This window comes from Amphibalanus amphitrite, unplaced genomic scaffold, assembly GCF_019059575.1.
Source record: "Amphibalanus amphitrite isolate SeventyFive unplaced genomic scaffold, NRLGWU_Aamphi_draft 000014F_arrow, whole genome shotgun sequence".
NCBI lineage: Eukaryota > Metazoa > Arthropoda > Thecostraca > Balanomorpha > Balanidae > Amphibalanus > Amphibalanus amphitrite.
The window spans coordinates 707,299-722,677 of NW_024881510.1; the positions used below are offsets into that span (position 1 = coordinate 707,299).

The following is a 15,379-nucleotide window of genomic DNA, read 5'->3' on the forward strand; positions in this document are numbered from 1 at the left end:
ACAGTCACCCCCAACAATTTGATGGTTGGTGACGGTTTTAAGACTGACTCAGCTATGCAGATATGAAAGTTTTCGATCTTGCTGAGAGTCTGGCGGGTTCCGATGAGAATGAAGTCGGTCTTTTGAGGGTTCATTTTAAGAGAATTTGAGCTAAACCAGTGTTTCATGACATCCAAGGAGTTTTCGACACGTTGTTTTAGTGATGCTAAATTTTGAGGGTCAGGACGCGAGTGATCGAGCAGCTGGGCATCGTCAGCATATGCGATCACCCGACAGTCCGGTAGATGGCAGTGCAGGTCGTTCGTTAGCAGGCTGAAGAGGATCGGCCCGGCTATGGATCCCTGCGAAATGGATCATGATTAGCGATTGCTGAGTGTGACAACTAATTGTAGAGCTTTATGTGTGTTTACTCTCTTCGACTGCACTCTTGACACAAATAAATGACACGCGTCATGAATTAGGCAAGTATAGTCGTAGTCGAGCATTTATAGATACAGCTGACGACAAAGGCGCACTGCTCAGTGATAGGTAGGCCGTAGGTACTTGTTAGCGTAACACTCACGTCACACGCATCTTCCCTCGGAACTCGAAAGCTCCCTCGTTTTTGTACCTAACACACGCGTGGAAACTGGAAAGTACCTTATAACCGATCCGAGCCTTCTGTGCCCCGAGCAAATAAATCATACCTACCTGCAGTCTGCACCGTTTCAAAGCTCGTGACCCCAGGTGACCTCGGTGACCTCAAGAGGTCAACTCGGCATTGACGCCTATTGCAGCCATTCTATAACTCAGAAACTACTGGGCCGATCGCGACGAAAACACCACCAGTCGAATCAGCGTATGCGATCTCATCAGCCGTTTCGAATATGGTGACCTCAGGTGACCTCAGTGACCTCAAAAGGTCAACTTTACGTTTTCGCCTATTGCAGCCATTCTATAACTCGGGAACTCCTTGGCCGATCGCGACGAAAATACCACCAGTCGATTCAGCGTATCCGATTTCATTAGCCGATTAGAATATGGTGACCTCAGGTGACCTCGGTGACCTTGGGAGGTCGCATGACCGTGTTGTGGCCTACGGCAGCCATTCTATAACTCAGGAACTACTGGGCCGATCGCGACGAAAACACCACCAGTCGAATCAGCGTATGCAATTTCATCAGCCGTTTCGAATATGGTGACCTCAGTTGACCTCAGTGACCTCAAAAGGTCAATTTTACATTTTCGCGCCTATTGCAGCTATTCTATAACTCAGGAACTACTGGGCCGATCGCGACGAAAATACCACCAGTCGATTCAGCGTATCCGATTTCATTAGCCGATTAGAATATGGTGACCTCAGGTGACCTCGGTGACCTTGGGAGGTCGCATGACCGTGTTGTGGCCTATGGCAGCCATTCTATAACTCAGGAACTACTGGCCGATCGCGACGAAAACACCACCAGTCGAATCAGCGTATGCAATTTCATCAGTGTTTTCGTGTTTTCGTCGCGATCGGCCCAGTAGTTCCTGAGTTATAGAATGGCTGCAATAGGCGTCAATGCCGAGTTGACCTCTTGAGGTCACCGAGGTCACCTGGGGCCACGAGCTTCGAAACGGCTGATAAAATCGCACCCTCTGATTCGAATGGTGTTTCGTTCATTCCGATCGGTCCAGTAGTTCCTGAGTTATAGAATGGCTGCAAACATAGGCGTCGCCAGAGATTTTCGGTTGGGGGGGCAAAATCAACTTTTGTGTCAAAACTTGCCTTTCCCCAGTCTTAAATCACTCGTTTTACATATCATTCGACGCGCAATGGTGCGAGGAATCCCATGGTGACAAAGGTTTCCTTCTAGGCTAGCTATGACATGTAATTTTTTTTACAGAAAAATTCGAAATTTTGAAATTTCATAACAAAACGACTGGTAGAATTATAGTGGCTGCGATTGCCGACGCACTGCAGAGGGCCCCTGTGCAGACGCTCGACGCTCATGATCATTACCTACCCATTAAGAGGTGAAAAACGCTCCATTTGATCGGATCACCCTGCTAAAACCGCCATTCACGCATGCATGCAGAGGTTTTACGTGAAATGCATAGGACTTAGGTATCCCAGCCGCCGATCGTAGCTGAGTTGGGCATTCGGCGGAGAGTGAATGTGTGAAGTGTGAATCGGAAGTAATTCATCTTTGCTCCAGTGAGAGGAGGTGTTTTCTTCACTCGAGTGTGAACATGTTTTGTTCACTCGAGTGTGAACAAAAGTTTCTCGTTTTTCGTGTAAAGGGAAGCGCTGCAAACGTGAACAAAAACTGTTAAACAGAACCAAAAGTTACGCACGGCATAGCGGCAAGGGATCCCTTAGAGATAGGTTTGTGACTTCCAGGCCATTTCAGGCCACTCAGGGTCAGTGCTGACTCTCAGAAGCCTGCTTAGGATCCCGGAGATCGACGTGGGTCACCTCAAATATTTACGCGTACGTGGTGCTTTAGGGCTTTCCGAGCCCAAGGTGGGGTCCTCAGAAGCCAGTGTGGGCGGCGGGCGCTAAGAGACTAGGCCCAGGGTGAGCCTGGAGCCCTCGGATAGCAGTGTGAACCCTCGGGGTCTATGTCGAATCCCTAAGGACCCTACGTAGGGACATAATAAACATGTGTTGCGGACCTCAGAGGGACACGTGAGCTGTGACCCCGCAGATGCCGGCTTGGGGTTGGCAAAGTCTGTCGCCTCAAAAATTTGGCTGAACTATCAGAGGCCAGTTAAGGTTCTCAGAAATGTTCGAAGGCTCAAAGATCCCTGTATGGGCCCTCAGAGAACATGGACACCAGTGGGGCTTCAGAGGCCGGTTTGGGCCCTCTGAAAGCTTCTTTAGGGCTCAGTGGAGATCCTTAGGAGCCTTTGTTTAAAGCAAGCTCATGAGCCCTGCGACACTTGTACGGAACTTGAGCCTGTCGCAGACATTTGACGAGAGTTGAGCAAGGCCCCGAAGATTTCGTTTCACGCTTTGAACGAAAATTGTGTCAGCACTCCAAAACTTATGAAAATCAGCTGTAAAATGTAATAAAGAACGAACTAGGAACATGTAATGAATCACATCATTGACATTTCCGAGTCTGGACTTGGAGTCTTGAAGACTTTGGCGACTGCGAGTCAGACTCTGGTTTGAACTGCACGCTCCAACCGAGTCTGACCTCACAGGCATTCTCAGAAAGGTACCCCCATTTTTCCCGACTCCAAAATCTCATCGGATCTGTATCGATCTCAGGGGGTGCCCAGTCCGAGGTTGGGGGGCAAGCTGCCCCGCTTGCCCCCCCCCCCCCCGTGGCGACGCTAATGGCTGCAAGGGTGGCGGTCGAATAGTGTTGTCCTTATCTCTTTTTTTTTTTTTTAGTGGCCTTATATATCCTCGGCCTGGCGAGGAGGAGGCTATCCGGCTCGTGAAGCGAGACCGGTGGCCACTTAGCCGTGTGTGAAAACTCAAAATGCAAAAATAGCATCAAAATAGTGCTGCGTTTATTTTGAACCAGATGCGCCATGACTGCAATTGAAATTCCTGTAGATGCGGTGGCGGCAAGGCTATATAAACCTATAAACCAGGTAGAACGCTCCGGGAAAAAAGTTGGAAACAATAAATTAGTTGCGGCATTCCCTGATGACGCGAATGTGGGTCAGCGGCCGGCGGCCGGCCGCCGCTAACACTGTATGAGGAGGGATGCGCGGAACTTTTGCTTGTTGGTGATTGCGCTAGGCAGTTAAATGGTAATGTTAGGATATGTTTCGAAAGTAAATTGAACGACGCTTCGAACGCCGTCAATGAATTTGCGATACGACGACTATTTGTTTAGTTAGAGCCGGCGAACTTTTACCTTCCGACCGCGCGCGGAGGCGATATGGTGCCACACTGGCGGTTTTTACGATAGCTCAAAATTCTTTTGAGATAAAGAGATGAAATTTGACATGTCCTATCTTTTGATCAAGCTGGATCTTATGGTACAAGTCGCATATTTAAGGTAGGTCAGGTTGTTGACCTATGTTGTCGCTCGTGAGCCTCTGCACAGTCCAAGAACAACGCAATTTCTGAACACTCAGTGCCACGAAATCCTTCACAGAAAGATGACACTTGGCAGAAAGAAGAGTTGTCGGTTTCTTACCGTTCGTATGTGTCGTGTTTTCACAAGAGTTTAGTAAGGTCAGGTCCGTCACGTGACCTCTCCTCATAACTCAATAGGTTTACTATCAATAGAAGCGTTTATCAATCGCCGGAAATCTTAGCCAATCCCACTGGACACTGGATCCATACCCACATAGGGCCCTCCTGACTGGCCACTCCCTCTGAAATCCACAATAACATTGGGCTGCGGCCACGGTTATGTATTAATGCTTTTCACTAACAGAAATACAACTTCAACCAGCACAGTGCACGCCGCCACAACAGTCCGACCCACGTCCCTGATATCGAGATCGACTAGCTCCCGGCCGGATGCACATACGCGGAGCCAATCAGTCCGAATGTGACCTGAAGCTTACAATTGCTGTGTCGCATGGCGCATGGCACAGGACGATTCCTAGCAGCTGTCGGCTTGAGTGGAGAAACAACACGTTGCGACACACCGCGCCGGCGACAGAGCTCAGCAGGGCTGGTTGGAGGCTGGAGCCGGAGGTAAGGACGGACACAGGCACAGACATTGCAGGACAAATAACAGGATGTCAGTTAGGGATATAATTCAAGACGAATGATTCAAGACGGACTGAAATAATACACATTTTGCTCACTTGGATACCAACTTCAAACTTGGCGTTTATGTATAGCACCATGGAAACAATGGGCACACAGGAAAGAAACAAAAGATGAGGGTTTTTTAACTCAAGGAAGTAAAACAGCCCGAAGTGCAGACAAGCACATACTTTTGGTAATAGCTATCAGCTGTCCTACTCCTCTTCTCCCTTCATCAACTACTGGACACATTTGAAGCATCATATATAGCACCAATGTCCATAACCAAAGCTTGCAAGTAGTTTTAACTTCTATGAAGCCAAGGAAAATGTGCCTACATCATGCATGTAAACTCAAAATTACACATGCATGACAAAGGAAGCTTATGTAAAGAGAATAGTTGACAAAAGCATCTCATGGTTAAAATTATTCAAAACTGCACACAGGGCAAACATAAAAAGCAGCAAGTGTACTGTTCTGTTATGCTAAGAAATAATCCAAAACAAAATACAATCTTTTCATGTTTGAACTAGTTGTTCTTCTATGCCCCTTCATCCATATCTTGATTACAGATGGGCTGTTACTGTAGGCTGATGAAGTGACACTTGATTGCCTTTGTGCGAGTTTCAGTTGCAGCCTCCTTGGTACTGCACTGGAAAGCAGATTGAATTGAATGCCTCTGAAGGATAGGAATACAGGCAGGGTTAGCTGTAGTAGTGTCTATGATAATAGACATGACATTTTTGTCCTTTGACATACATTTGTTGAAGTACAAAAAGGTACAAAATAAATTGGTTTGTTTCAAGACACGCACACTGCACAAAGCCGCACAGACATTACACAGGCATATGAAATTGGTACACATAAAATTTGATGATTCAAAAGGTCAAAACTTGCAATAATAATTGAAGTAAAAGTTACAATCACAATCATTTGATTTAAAATGACTTGACATAAGTCACATGACGCAACGCTCCTATTCTTTTATGCTTTCATTATCCTCCACATATCAACCAGCTTGATACCAGGCTGTGCAATAGTGTGTACATAACCCCATGTTGCCATTTTATTAGAGCAAGTGGGGTTACAACAACAATGCTAATGTCAAACCCACATCTGCAACCCGTACTGCAGTTTCAATCACCTTACAAGCACACCTTCTGGCAGTTTGATACGCAAAATGGTCATTACTACTTTCCCCTCATATTCAACACATATTCCCTTTATACAGATACAGTTTAGACCTGGTTATGGCAAGCACTTTCGAGAAAAAAAATGATTTAAGTCCAAGACAAAGGTCGAGAGAAACAACACCAACATAAAACACCGACTATGTAGCACTAATACTGTCAAATTCATAAAAATATATACATGAGTCGATCAGAAATTCACTGTAGATTTCGAAAATGGTGTCAAATGCCACTCAAATACCCCCATTCGCATGTACGAAGCAATAAAACACTGACCTTCAATTCCGCGTGCCATTCTCCATAGGCCACTGTGTATTAAATAACGCGTTCACTGATAGCAAAAAATGAGACCCACATATGACGCGTTTGCTACCAGCCAATCAGCGCTCGAGTTACCGAGCGCTGATTGGTGGAGAGGGCCGTCGTCAGCAGCTAATTACACGTTGTTTTCCTTGAACATGTGCGTGAGCGCTGATGCTGCTCACGGGCTGTTGCCATTTTTCGTAATGCTGAAGGCACGGGAACGAACCCCCCTGGGTGGCGGGAGACGCGCGCGGGGAAATTCAATTTATATAAATAAATCAAGGCCCTATATACCGAAATAGATGACATCTTATGAAGCTTTATCATGAGAATTGCATACACGGTAAGGTTCTTTGTTTTCTGATGCATGCTTCTTCTTGTTTAGTCGGCACTCGGCTCCATCCAGTGGATACAATGCTGGGTATTAGTAGAGCAGTTGGTAATTATTTAACAAGAAATAGATAATAGAAAAGGTAAAGCTGTAGGCCTTGCATCTTTGAACAAGTCTGTTATCTCAATTCAAATTCTCTTACAACTTCTTAGTGATCAAGGAGAAGTTATAACACATCCAAAACTTTGTTGACGTCACTACGTCACAGGCTCAAAAGAATGGAAGAATGGTCATAAAAGGATGAAATTCACCTTTGAAATAAGTTTCAAAAATTCATTCATCTTTAGATAAATTCGGAATCCCTGTCTGTGAAGTGGGGAAGGTCTGGATCAGGATTGATTTGCAGGTTTCACGTTTAATGTATGCTTTCCTCAGCATCAGCATAGACTGAGATGGATACAAGGTCATATAACCTATAAGCTGTTGAGTAGGAACTTATAAAGCATTAAAAAAAAATTATGTGTGAAATTGACCGTTGAATTAGGTACATTATCATAAATGCCTAGGTACCTAACGATTCATACAACTAATGGCTGTGTAAATCGTAGCTGTTGGTTTTCCTTGGCAACTAAGTTTGTGATGTGTTATAACTTCTCCTTGATCACTAAGAAGTTGTAAGAGAATTGAGATAACAGACTTTTTCAAAGATGTAAGGCCTACAGCGGCTACAGCCTTACCTTTTCTATTATCTATTTCCTGTTAAATAATTACCAAAAGCATCCTTCAATGTAAAATACAGATATAAGGTACCTGTTTGGTAATAGCAAAGCAGGCATCATGCAGTCCTCAGAAATATGGAAGAGTCCAAGTGATGAGGCCCTTGAGAGGCTACTGCTTACACATGAAAATCTTTGATAATAAAGCTTGGTTTAATGCTGTCTGTTTGCTGTTTGCTGTAATGCTGTTTTCATTAGGTGCAACTGTGAGACTTGCTATTTAGGTGCCTACTTTTTATTTTTACTTTGATAACCTGCTAAATTAATGCATTTTTTTCAGTGCTGAAGTCATAGAGGCCACTGCAAAGGACATTATAAGGGTAAGTTCATAAGCCTGCTTTCCTGTTTCTAATCCTGTTTTTGTGTCCAAAATGCTCATGACCAAGTTCCTTTCAGATTCCTTTATGCAAGGCCATTTGTTGTGCATCACCAAATTAAACATATGCAGCAGGGCTGCGGAGTCGGAGTCGGAGTCGGAGTCGGAGTCGGTCGGAGTCGACAGTTGTGACCGGAGTCGGAGTCGGAGTCGGAGTCGATTTTAGAAACCCGAGCCCGAGTCGGAGTCGGAGTCACCGAAAATCTGTCGACTCCGCAGCCCTGCTAGGTCTGCGGAGTCGGAGTCTGGAGTTGGAGTCGGTCGGAGTCGACAATTCTGCCCGGAGTCGGAGTCGGAGTCGGAGCTGGTTTTTGAAAGCCGGAGTCGGAGTCGGAGTCGGAGTCGCCGAAAATCCATCGACTCCGCAGCCCTGATATGCAGTGTCCCCACAATCGCTTGGGTTGTATGAATGTTTGGTTTTGTGGTTTTACAATTGCTCAGTTTGTGTATCCAGCACAGTGAAGTCCTAGATTGGGAGGGGGGGGGGGGGGGCAACCTAGTTGGGTTTCATGTCCCTCGCATACCTATATTTTTGGTGAAGTCATGCTGGTATTGAAAAGGGAAAATTAAACAAATTTTGTGAAACAAATCAAAATTGTTTGAAATTGCACCATGATGCATAAGTGAGTGAAATCGACAAGTGTTTGGAAGATGAAGAAACTTTGGCCTTGCAGCATCTTATAGGCATTCAACACTACTTGATCTGGTGGCTGTACCCTCGAGATCCTTTAAACAGATACTTCCATTTAACTTTGTCTGACTTTCGCACTGCCTTCCCCGTTCCCGGTTCACTTTGCCTCGCCATCACGGCGCTGAACACGTGCGGTGCTACACGCAGTAGACATGTGCAGCGGTGGTGTCTGTAGGTGTCGCCACTACCCAGGACCTAGTTGTCAGGCGGCGCTGCCATCGCATCTAGGATGGATTTCGTTCACCGGAGCTGGCGTATGTCCGCTGATGCCACTTTCCTCATCCATGATGAGTGGGTAGATAATGGTGATTATTCTCGAATGAAATCAGACCCACATGCCTGTGACGGTATTAGTGTCCAATGACCTCAGGCCCGGTCTGTGAGGTGATATTGTTATCCGTTGATCCAGTCCAGCATAAGCCATCACCGTGGAACCGTCCGTATACGCGTCATTTTTGTGGACTGCGGACACCGTTCAACAGCCGCCTTACTTGTCGGGCTATTCACCGATGCATGGCGGCGGTGGTGATTTATTTGCAGTCCGGATCTCATGTAGTCCATCTTCTGATCGTTTTCAGTGGACGGATCTGTGATCTACCCACTCTCCGTGGAATCGTCCACAGTGACGTCATGTGTGAGAGTCTCATCCAGCTGTCCACTGTCGGCCGGACCGCCGCTGCGGAAGGCGCCGTCCATCCGTCCCAGCCGGGGGGTGAGGGGGGGGGGGGCACGGTTTGAAGGTCACGCCGACTGCTCAGCAGAGTGGGTACGCGGGGAGGAGGAGGGGATGATTGCACTGCTGTTTTGCGTGCGTTCACTGCTGAGCTAGCTGTCGTGTTTGGACCGGCGGGCTACTTGCGCTGTAGTGACATCATACGAACTGGGCCTCGTTTCATAAAACTCTGCCGTAACTTACACCTTTCCGTAATTCACACCCTTTCAAACTACGGAGCGCAAATAAATCCGTTTCACAAAGCCACAACTGGAATTGTTTACACCTCCGTAACTAAGCACATTTGCGTAGTTACCGTAATTTATCAAGCGTCCTACAAATTACAATTTCATGTCAACACTTATTTTTTTACGAGAATTTATAAAACAATTATGTTGAATTTAAATCTTAAAAATTATGTATGAAAAAACAAAATTGATATTGATGGCAATCCTTTATTAAAACAATATATTAAAAACAGCAGAAAGCCAGCTAAGCAGAAGTGCCTAACTACGAAAGTGGCGCGGCGCGGCGAATAAACAAAATTCCGATAGTGGCCACAAAAAGCGACTGGTACAGAAGATTTGCAGTTTCTTTTTCTCATTTTGGCTGTTCTTTCTTCCTCACCGGGCTCAACATTATAAAATATATTAAAAATTAGCGTCGAATCTTCACATTAATTCAAAATCACGCAACATTTTTGTGCGTAGTTTACACCACTGATATCAAGAGCTTGATAAAATATTTGGCGTTAATTACGTCGTTTTATGAAACCCAAATGGCATCAATTGGTCCGGAATCGAGCATTTGCCGTAAATGAAGCTCCGTACTTTCGATGGCGTGAATTACTCCGGTCTCCGGCTTTATGAAACCGAATTGGCATCAAATACGCCAAATCTGGCATAATTGACGGAACGCCGTAAGTAATTCCTTTTATGAAACGAGGCCCTGGTTAGTGGACTGAGGACATCAGGCCGAGCGTTGCGAGCGTCACAGGATATAGAGCATCAACTCTCTGAATAACGAATTTTCACAGACGGCTCTTTCTAATCGTGCATGTCGATTTGACAGCTGATGCAAGTAAGAAATCACGACACATGCATGACCTGCGATATTCACGCGAAATCTTTAACTCAGATGTTACGTCGGTGAGTTGTCAGTTTTTATTGGGTCACTACTAATCCGTTTTCCCGGAGCATGCATGCAAGATGCAGATTGCTTAGGTAGGTAAAACTAGAACAGCTAGCTCACACAAAGAAGCTCATCTCCAGCATAGTTGCTCTCTGAATCTCGGCGTTGCGACGCACGCTCCAGCTGTTTGAGCGACTTGTCGATGATCACCCAAGATAAGAACAGATGGCGGACGCTGGGTCCTCCCTCTCAGCTGAATTGCGCTGATGGTCACGTCTCATTGCCCGCCTCCCTGCGGGCAAGGTCAGCCGGTTGCCTCCGTGCAGTAGACGCGCAGAACGGCCCGCTTACCTGGCAGTACCTATCCGTGGTTCCGGCTTTCTCAGAACCTGACAGCGACGGCCCGGATCTGGCGCAAACGCTGCGCACCCACCGGGGGCATTGTCCGGTCATGCAAAGGTGCGCGCCTCAGTTGGTATACAAGGCGCTGGCGTATTTCCATACGGGAGGTGACTGACGGCGGCCACCAGGTGTTGTGACCGCATACCTTCCAGGGCCTCACCAGGCCGCGGGGTGGACTCGGCGGAACGACCTGGCCCGGGTAGCGATAGGTGAGGGTGTGAATTCCGAATGTAGTAGGTGGACAGAGGAGTTGGGGACAGAGCTGGGTAGCAGAACAAAACAGCTGCTGAGGAAGATGGGAAAAGGAAGATTGTTGGCGTCATCAGAATGACACAAATTACAGACGCGAGGCAATATGAGCTGGGGGTGGAGGATGTGTAGTTGTGAGAGCAGGGCCCAGTTTCACCAAGCTCTGTTTGGGGTAGTTTCGGCGAAACTACCCCAAACCAGTTTCACCAAATGGGGTAGGTTCTGATTGGCCACTTCCAAACTACCCCATGGAGTAGTTCTTATTTTACCCCAAATTTGCCATGCAAACAGATGCTCACGGTCCGTGAGCAACTGAACAAGCCAATCAATCAGCTGATTATCGTCGGTTCTACCCCAAATATCCGACCAAAATTACGGCAGACATTCGTGGGGTAATCTGTGAATATGATACCAATTGTGAGCAAGAATTGACAGTAAAATAGTAATAAGAACATAATTTATTGAAGTCCAATCACCTGCCACGTTTGAGTACGCATTATTCATAGCATACCTACTTCAAATTTCCTCCAAGTATTTTACTGCATGTAGCCTGCGCTGCACATATGCTTGTGATCTACAACACCAAAAGAAGCATTATAGATGTCGCCCAAGCTGAATGCCAGGAATTTTACTTTTTTAACTATTAAAGGTTTTCTTCAACAGTGACCTTGAATACCGGATGAGGAAGCCTTGAAATGTAAACAATAAAAATGCACATTCTTCACGGTGGTTACATGCTGCGTCTTGTTGAAATGATCCAAGTACTTGTGTGATCTATTCAAATTATCATTTGAGCCTATATATGGCCTTGATTTGAGGCATCTATGTATTACGGTCAATGTGCAAATATCCAGCAAATATCAAGACGCTAACAACTGAAATCAATATAAAAATGCCGTACCTAAATCAGCAAGAGGATGTGTCGTGCATACCTAGGTAATTCTCATTAGAAATAAAAAGCATATGGTGCACGAAATTCGTAAGAAGCAGTTGTTAAAAATACCAGGCCAAGTGGATTCGATACTTTCCATATCTTTTTTTTTGTCGCTGTTGTGCATATCTCAATTAAGTTGCGTTATGTGCCGTGCATCTGTAATGTATGTATTTTGTAATGCACATTAGAAATAAAAAGCATCTGGTGCAAAAGATTCGTAGTTAAAAGTCGTCAAAAATACCAAGCAAGGTGTATTCGATACTAACACATGCACTTATTTACTAAAACATTCTAATTATAAAACACTAAACATCTAATCTAATTTAACATCTAATCTAATCTTAAATATCTAATCTAAACATCTAATCTAAGCATCTAATTTACTAAAACACTAATTAATATTAAAACATTCGATACTTTTCGATAATAAAACTAGATAAATAGATATTCGATAATGTAACCTATCCATCAAGATTCGCGGTTGTGCATTGCATTCCTTTCTCAATAAAGTTGTGAATCTTGGAAACTGAGGTGCCATGGTGCCATCGTTACCAAGGTGATTGGTAGACAAATACAAGAAGCCAAATCGAATGTGTTCTTCATTTCACGCCGTCGTGAAATGAAATTCTCGACCAATCAAAACGTTACGTTGTTTTGCTGATGCTGCTTGCTTAGCAAACATTCACAAGAGATGCCGAAACTACCCCATGGGGGTAGTTTGAGCTGGTGAAACTGGATTCTATCCCATGGGGTAGAATGGAAATCTACCCCATGCCGAAATTACCCCACTTGGTGAAACTGGGCCCTGGAGCGCGGGGCTGTGAAACGGTATTTGAGTTGAGGATCGGACCAAGATACATACATTGAAAGACATCGGACACGATCGGCGTTGATCGGAAGCTGTAAGTCGGACCCGGCTGGTGTTCGGGCCTAAGTAAAAACCATTGTTCAGACCTGGCTGAGCTGGGAGCCGCCGGTCGGGCTCGTTGGAAGCCCTGTGGGAGCCGCCGGCGGGAGCTCCCGCTGGACCCGGTGAGAGCCTCCGTCCTAACCCAGTGGGAGCCGCCGGTCGGACCCGCTGGGAGCCGCGGGTGAGACCCCGGCGGGAACTGCGGCGCCGGCGGTTCGAGCTGCGTCACGGCGGCATTGCTTTCTCCGGCGGCGTGGCTCGGTGACGCCGGTCGTTGAGCAAGGGTCGATGGCCGCGCCGCTGGTCCCAGAGCGGGGAAAAGGCCAGCGGACAGAGGCTGGCCGCAGTTCCGTCTCACATTGCCCGCGCGCCCCGCCCATGCACGCAGGGCACACCGACTTATGATGACAGATTGAGATGGTGTCGTCCCGCTGCGGGTTCTGTCATAATCGTAGTCAGTAAATGCCCCCAAGTAACCCACTGAGCCATCGAATCATGAAGCATCTTTGTCAAAATTTGCTGCTGTGTACTCAAAACCCCGTTTGGCTATCAAACATGTTCGGTGCTGCCTATAAGGCCAATCATTGGCCGTTACCCGACGTTTCCGGATGGGTGATTTTGATCGATGCATCCTGGTACTGATTGTCGAATACCATGTGTCGGTAATTGCCCACAGAGAGGCAGAGGTGTGGTAGGTGTTCAGAGCGTTGTAACAGTGATAGAGTACTTCGGTCCGTCGTATCTCCGTGTCCCATATATGGCGGGTCTTCCCCTAGGTAGGTAGGTAGGTAGGTTGTGCTTACGGGCCACCACAGGATCCTGTATTTGGGCCCGGTTCTGTCGTCCGTCTTGGGTTTTGTTGTTTGTCTGTCCGTTGTCTTGAAGTATCCGTCCACGTTGTCTTCTTGGCTCGTAAGGGTGGGGTGAGGGGTGGGTCAGGGTGTCCTAACTATCTCCTCCCGGGTAGCCGGATTGTCCCTTCTATTTTTTTTCATTGTCTTTTTTTTTGCCATTTTGCCATTCTGGGTCTTTTATTTTGATTCTCATTGTTTTGAATGTTTTTTTTTTTTGTCTTCCCCTTGTCATCCCTTTATTATAAAGTTTAAAGCGCTCTTAGAGTCTGGTCCGTGTCCCCTACGGCGTGGGATCGCCTCGTTCGATCCATGTCACATGGTGCCACTAATCGCATCTGATAGGCCCCTCTAGTCGATTGGTGCCCGGTGGTGTGGCACGGCCGTCAGCAGTGCCCGCAGCACGGTCCGACAGCGACCACTGACCAGTGGCAGTCCGTCCAACCGTCCCTGGGGACCTGTCACCCGTCACTGACCGGAGCGACGCGCCCCCGGGCCGATCCTGCCGACGTGAGCTGACTGGCTGAGGCACCGATTGGACTGCTGAGCGCTGAACAATGAACATCCAAGCGGCCCTCGTATTTCAGCCCTCTCCTTTGACAGCCTTTATGTCTTTCTGTCAGTGCACGCAAACTGCAAATACTTGTAGTCCATAGGCACTAAAGCAATAACATCAAATCACAAATGTCACATGCAACACAGTGTTCCTTTGAGTTATGCCATGTCACATTGAGTGCAATGCCCTCCAGTCACTGGAGAAACCCATGAGACTGAACTCCGGAAATTCCGTCTGTACGTACTGGTATCTCATTGGACTTGGACGTCATCGCTATGAGTTGGAGATTGAGCTCAGTGCGAGTGGTGTCCCAGTTTCCACGAACCTAGCAGATACACACTACACAGACTTGCCGTCGCCGCCCTGACCCGCACGAATCCCAACCAGTGCCGACCGGCTGCTGAGTCAAACATCGATTCTATTCTATGGTGCCCTTGGGATGGATAATAACAGCTTCTCAAGGGTGGCTAAGAAAGATAAAACTTTGCGCTCATAAGTGATATCCGAGATTACCATCGCGAAGTGTTGTCTCAAGTTTTGCTGCGGCCACCGCTGCAGCGAAGTAGCTGGTACCTGTATTGATGTTTCCTAAGTATACCGTAAGGTGGGGCTATTTGAGACAGTGGGGCTATTTGAGACAGTATTTAAAATTGTTATAAAATAAAAACTGTTTGAAATTTATGCTTAATTTTTGCTCAGGCGATTTACTGCTCGATTCCACACCTTCCTGAGCAAAAATATCACACAAAAATCAAACGATCTTCATTTTATAGCGATTTTAAATACTGTCTCAAATAGCCCCACTGTCTCAAATAGCCCCACTTTACGGTAAGTATTTTTACATATTTTTCTTAATTGTGTTTTGGTATGCAATGCATACAAACTTGTACGACCGGGACTTATCGTATCTTGGTCGTCGTGGTCTTACCGCGTTAGAGAAACTACCGACTTGCTATTTTACCGCTGCTCTTTGGGAACCTAACGCTAACACGCAGAGAGCACGCACACAGCGGGCTGGTAGTTCGGGGACAATGACCTGTGAGTGTGTGGGGCCGGCGGCGGTCACGGCGGGCGGTGATCGTCCCGCGCTGGCCGGGCCGCTCATGGCCTCGTTTCCGCCGGCCCGGCCCGGTGACCCAGTGAGCCGAGACGGGCGGACGGCCGGACGGACCGTACACTACACATACAAAGAGACAGACACATACTGAGAGACACAGGTCCCAGTGAGACGAGACGGACGGACGAACTGACGGTACACACACGCACGTACACGGACAGAG

General features: G+C 46.8%; 1 protein-coding gene across 2 annotated transcripts in view; it reads left to right on the forward strand.

The window, feature by feature from the left end:
- The first annotated feature begins 4,108 nt into the window (after positions 1-4,108).
- LOC122384262 (transmembrane protein 107-like) overlaps positions 4,109-15,379 on the forward strand; it is a 62,455-nt gene continuing 51,184 nt past the window's right edge. The window contains exons 1-3 of one of the 2 annotated variants that reach the window (XR_006257006.1): positions 4,109-4,125; positions 6,393-6,523; positions 7,568-7,607. The gene's annotated coding sequence lies outside the window, so the exon portion shown is untranslated. Of the gene's footprint in view, positions 4,126-6,392; positions 6,524-7,567; positions 7,608-15,379 lie in introns of those variants that run through there. The other variant, XM_043371463.1, reaches the window with a different exon arrangement.